Genomic DNA, 6,160 nt, shown 5'->3' with positions numbered 1-6,160 from the left:
TGTGGCAGCGGAGGGGCAGACAGGTGTACTCCCTACGTTAGCTAATAGGTCCTGGTGATTTGTGCCATCTTCGAACCTCCCAGTTCCTTGGCATCCCACGGGAGTTGGGCGACAGCCCGAGACGAGGGTAGACTGCAGTGGGCAGAGATTCCGGAGGAGTCGGCCTCGCTGCTGAATAGCCAGTTGCAGTGAATCCAGGGGGAGAAATTGACTGGAAGTCCAGAGAGCTGGGTTCTAGATTCAAATCTCTGGGCTTCACTTTTGAATTTGTAGAATGAACGCGGCTGGACACAGTTTTGAAATGTCTGTGATTTATTTCTGCCAATTGATGAAGGGAGTGTAGATTATATAACAGTTTTGATAAGCAATGTAAAAATAAGTATCAATACTCCGGAAAATGTGCAGAACCTTTGATTTAGGGGAATAAAACTGAGGAATTCATAGTTAAAATATATGCATCTGCCATCTTAAAGTTTAATCACAGTAAAGAAAAATTTCAGAGTGCCATAATAGTAGAAGCTACGAGAATGGCTAAATAAACATGGTATTTTTCGGAGAAGAATATTAATGAACTATTTATATTTCTGTTTGTAATAAAGGAACATGAATATGTTAAATCAAAAAGGAACGGGGGGATGTAAGATAATACTCCAACATGGTAAAAACATTTTTCATACTCTTATATTTTCCTCCATTTTCATTAAAGCTGATTTCACCTGTGTAGTGGGGGAAACAGTTTTTAAATAAGTTCCCCAATGATAAAGCCTCTGAAGTTTATCTCTTGTTTAACCATCTGAGCCACCCAGGCACCCGTTGCAGGTTTTCTCTTGTTAAAATGATGATGTACTATGGACCAGAAAGCATCTTGATCTTCTTTAAATTTTTTAATGTTTTTATTTATTTTTGAGACAGAGAGAGACAAAGCATGAGCAGGGGAGGGGGAGAGAGAGAGGGAGACACAGTATCCGAAGCAGGCTTCAGGCTCTGAGCTGTCAGCACAGAGCCCGACGCGGGGCTCAAACTCACAGACCGTGAGATCATGACCTGAGCCGAAGTCGGACACTCAACCAACTGAGCCACCCAGGCGCCCCGCATCTTGATCTTCTATTGGGAAGTATTACTTAGAGCAGAGGAATGCTTAAAACAAGCATAATCAGGTGCACTCTAGTACTGATTCTGCCTCTTAAGGGTTAGTTTGGGGTTGGGGCGCCTGGGTGGCTCAGTGAGTTAAGCATCTATCTGACTCTTGATTTTGGCCCAGGTCATGGTCTCATGGTTCATGAGGTCATGGTCTGACAGCACAGACCTGGCTTGGGATTCTCTCTTCCCTCTCATTCTCTCTCTCCTTCTCTCTTTCCCTCTCTCTCTCTCTCTCTCTCCCAGCCCCCCCTCACTGCCCCTCCCCCCACGAGTGCACACTCTCAAAATAAATAAACATTTTTTTAAAACGTTCATTTGGAGCAGTGTTTTAAACTTTAAGGATAAAATTGGAAACTCTACTGAGGATGGTGAGAATCAAATAAAATATATGATGTAATTTGCAAATATAAAGTGCTTATTTTTCTGGATATCCTGAGTTCACAGAAAGCAATGAATTGTTGTCGGGGGAAGAGCTGGATAGAAAGAACAATCAGTGCAAAGGTTCTAAGGTAAGAGCCTACTTGGTATTTCGGAAGCCAATGTGGCTGATGCCCAGCAAATGGGGAGGATGAGAAGGAATTTGCAGATCATGTAAGATCAAGATTTGATGTGGGTTGTAAGAAAAAGAAGTAAAGGGGCACCTGGGTGGCTCAGTCGGTTAAGCGGATGACTTCGGTTCAGGTCATGATCTCGCGGTCCGTGAGTTCGAGCCCCACGTTGGGCTCTGTGCTGACAGCTCAGAGCCTGGAGCCTGTTTCAGATTCTGTGTCTCCCTCTCGCTGACCCTCCCCTGTCCATGCTCTGTCTCTCTCTGTCTCAAAAATAAATAAAACGTTTAAAAAAAAATTAAAAAATTTAAAAAATTAAAAAAAAAAAAAGAAAAGAAAAAGAAGTAAAAAATGGTTTTTGGCCAGAACAACAGGAAAGATGAAGTTCTACTAACCAAAATGACAGATAGTGAAGACAGAATGAGTTTGGCACAGAAGTTGGTAACACCTTTAAATAATGGATCAAAGCAAAAAAAGTCAAGTAAAACTTTAAAACTTTTCCTAACTGATAGTAAAAACAACCTATCAAGATAGATAAGATACAGCAAAACAACCAACTTAAGGTTTATATTAGAAAAAGATTGATGTTGATTGCAAGTTTTAATAAATGAAGTGCTCCTTTATATTTACTTCACTATTTTATTAACAGAATTTTTGGTAAAATACCCTTTTCAAACCTGTTACATCTTCACCATAAAGCCTTTATATTTCCAAATGCTCATATAGTGATTTGGTTTAGTTTCTAAATACTGGAGATCACTCCCTAAGAGAGTTCCAGTGCTAATATAATCAAGAGAACAAACACCCCTAAATCTTTGTCACACCTACATGGACATCATTAAGAATTTTTGGGTTGCTCTCTAATTTCATTTTGACAATGACACAGACCCTTCACAGACATGGGAATGCCGTTAACTCCCTGAGAGGGGAGAACTGTTATGAGGCAAATTGGCTTTCTTTTAGTGTTTTGTTTTTACTTTATAAAGATGTTAAAGGACAGGGCAGTTAGGAAAATGGTATAGTGAGAACATTATGGGTTTTGGAGTCAGAGGTGAGAAGCCCAGCTTTAGCTATTTATAAGCTTATGAGATGATTCAGAGACTATGAAATAATGATATAAAACACATTGCAAATCCAAAAATAGGATATTAGTGTTGTTTATAATTTTAAGTGTATATGATGTCTTCTGAAGCTCTTCTGTTCTCTATTGCCATTCTCTGTTCATCTTCATTGCTAAAGAAAAATGTCCCTAAGATACTTGTCTTACTCATTTGTATTCATCTAAGTTTCTTTGCAAGTAATGCAAACTCCTACTTGCTATTTCCTAATATTACCAGTCTTTCAAAATTGTTTGGGAGCTTATTTTTAACTTAGCTGTGCCTATGATTTCCCTAGGCAATCTCACTACTCTCAGATACACAGAATTGAGAATTCTTAGTTCATGTGGCTACTGTTTCATTTAGCCAGGTGTCTCAAAACTCATCATAAGTCACAAATACAAATAGCCATATGAAATTCTAATTTTGTATACTCTGAAGAGTTCCCCTGAAGGGTGGTGCCTCTCAGCATCACAGCTTGCCTAACTGGCCTCCCTGCTCCCACCCTCATTTCCTACAATCTACTCTGACTCCACACGGCAGTCAGAGTGAGCCTGTTACAGTATAAATCAGGTCGTGTCACTCTACTCATAACTGACAACACCCTTCTCAAATTAAAGTCCCATCTGGCTCCCCAACCCTTAGCTGCACGTCTTGTTCCTTCTCTGACCCTATCTCCTACTGCTCTGACATCTACTCTCTGTTCCAGCCATACTAGCCTCCTTACCATTCCTCAAACGTGTAGTACAAGTTCTCTTCCTAAAGTCTTTGCACATGCTTTCCCTCTGCCTGGCATGCTTTTCCTCCCATACTTATGAGCCTCATTCCCTCACCTCCCATCAAGTCTTTCCTCAAATGTAGCTTTCTCAGGTTACCCTGAGTACCCTGCTTACAATTGTTAGTACTCTTCTCAGTACGCCCTATCCTCTTTACCTAATTTTATTTTCCTCATGGCACGTTAAGATTGGACTAGAATTACTTATTAATATTATCCTCTCCTCTCTCACACACACACGTGCACATGAGTTCTATAAGGACAGGTATCTGTATTTTATTCTAGCACATAGGTCAGTGCCTGATACTGAATAGATGCTCAGAAAATATATATTCCATGAATGAATGAATGAATGAATGAATGAATTCAATGGAATGGTAACCTGGTTCGGTTCTAAAAGCCTGGACCAAGGGATTATAAGGCTAGTTTATAACCCTTCTCTACAATTGATTTACCATATGTGTTTGGACAAGCCACATCCTCTCTTGGTCTCAGCTTCCCATCTGTACAATTAAGGAGTTGAGGAAAATTATCTCCATGATACCTTCCAGGTATAAGAGTCTCCTTAAGATCGTGCATATATTAGAGCTGCTTACATGGAACCAGACTTCAAAGTTAGCAGTTAACATCTCTGACCCAAGGTATCATGGCCAAAAGAGTCGTGTCTGTTGGTGGAGTTGTTTACTCTCCTAACAGCTTAGAGGCTAATGTTATTGAACCACATAACAGATGGGGGCCTTCGTTCTGGGCAACAGCAAAGCAGGGACAACACTACTTTTAAGTGGGCTATGCTTTCAACATTACCTTACATGTAAGGATGAAGTATGAGATGGGCAAACAAGAAATAGCATTTGTACATATTCCTTTTCTCCCACCCAGCAATACCATTTTGGTCATTTCAATCTTCTCTTTGACTTTTCCTTCTCTTCTTCCTCCTCCCTCCTCTCTCTCTCTCTTCCCCCCCCCCCCCCCCCCCCCGCTTTCACACACACACACACACACACACACACAACACACCTTTGCTTTGGATTTGAAAGGGACTGGGTGGAGAAGGAGGAGAGAAAATGAAGGAGCAAAAAAGTATGGAAGAAGATAGGATTCGTGAAATACAATGTAAATTACTTAAAATGTAGAAGGAAAAGGAACTTGTGAGTTAAAACAAAAAATTAACATTGAAGTCAAATTATTTTTTTGGCTTCATGAGAGACAATATAGTGAAGGGTTGAGTCAGATATACCCCTAAGGGTATGTAGATTCCCGGGCAAACATGTTTTGTGGGGTGCCTATCTATAAAAGCAATTTTATTAAAAGATGTATTTTAGAACTTCAGGGGCCCAAGTAAGATACGGTGGATTACTGATAAAGATTAATAGAGGCACTTCATGCATTTGTTTATTGTTTAATCAGTGAGCATGAAGATTCTCTGCAGTGTCCATGCACGGTCTCTTCGTGTTCTTTATCATCAAATGTATTATTCCTAACTTCCTGTTTCCCACCATGAAAAACAAAGTGGCAGCGCTGTTACTACTCACAATGCCATGACTCTTTGTAACTTCTACCGGAACAATATAGTTCTCCTTGCCTCTACAGTATCCTAATACAATTAAGGTCACATCATTGCTCATTAAGTTCCATCACCCATCGTGCTGCTCCTCAATGCTGGCTTTCAGTGATTTTCTCAAAGAATGTACTCTCTTCATGGTGTCGGCAAGTGCAAGTCTTACCCAGAGTATGCAGGAAAATGTGAATGATCGTTTGCTTTCTAGTCACACTACACTCACTACACAACTTCCAACTATGTCTTTTCCTGATTTCTTTAGGTCCTGATCACTGCATTCCTAGAATGCGATCTCTGTCAATGTCAGCTGCACCCTACCTTCCAGACGGGCGGATCCAGTCCAGTGGTCGCATTCCTGCGTTGAGGATGCGCTCCACTAGGGTGGGAGAGCCCAAAGTCGCCACGTGATCAGGGGCCAGGAAGGAAAGCGGTGTGAGGGGACGGTCATAAGCCTCGGAGGACTTGACGCGCCACTCCAGTGGACTGCCTGATCCAAGACACGCAGCGTGGGTGCCCACGCTTGCTGGCGATGTGGCACACCGAGCAAAGGACCCGCCACCGCCCCACCCTTTGGGCGCCCTAGACGTGGGTGGAAATACCCCCGGGCTCACCACGCTCGGGGAAGGCAAGACGGGGGTCCACGTGATAAGGTTCGGGTCTGAGCGCCCCACACAAGTAGGTTCCAGAAAATTTCTGAGAAGGAGCTCAAAGCCCCTGATGCCCTGATGGCAGGTAGTACTGAATTGCATACTGAATTTTAGTATATTCTAGCTCTGCTACTTGCATGGTTTTGCTTTTGGCTTTCTCTTCCCCACAAGTTACAGACCTTTCTCTGATCTGATAGGACCTCATAGGATCTATAAAATCATTATTGGGGTAAAGATTTATATTAGGCAGCTGTCTCAAATTCAAGCTATTTCAAAGTGAAAGAATGGCAAGCATAAACTAGAGAATACTTGATTTGTAAAATTTATATAATCGAAAAACACCACATAGATCCAGATTAGTTTTTCTTTCCTTTGGCATTGTTTTCCTCATATTT

This window comes from Panthera uncia, assembly GCF_023721935.1.
Source record: "Panthera uncia isolate 11264 chromosome B2 unlocalized genomic scaffold, Puncia_PCG_1.0 HiC_scaffold_24, whole genome shotgun sequence".
In the NCBI taxonomy this organism is placed as follows: domain Eukaryota; kingdom Metazoa; phylum Chordata; class Mammalia; order Carnivora; family Felidae; genus Panthera; species Panthera uncia.
The sequence above is the reverse complement of the archived record's forward strand: the minus strand, read 5'-3'. Positions refer to the sequence as shown.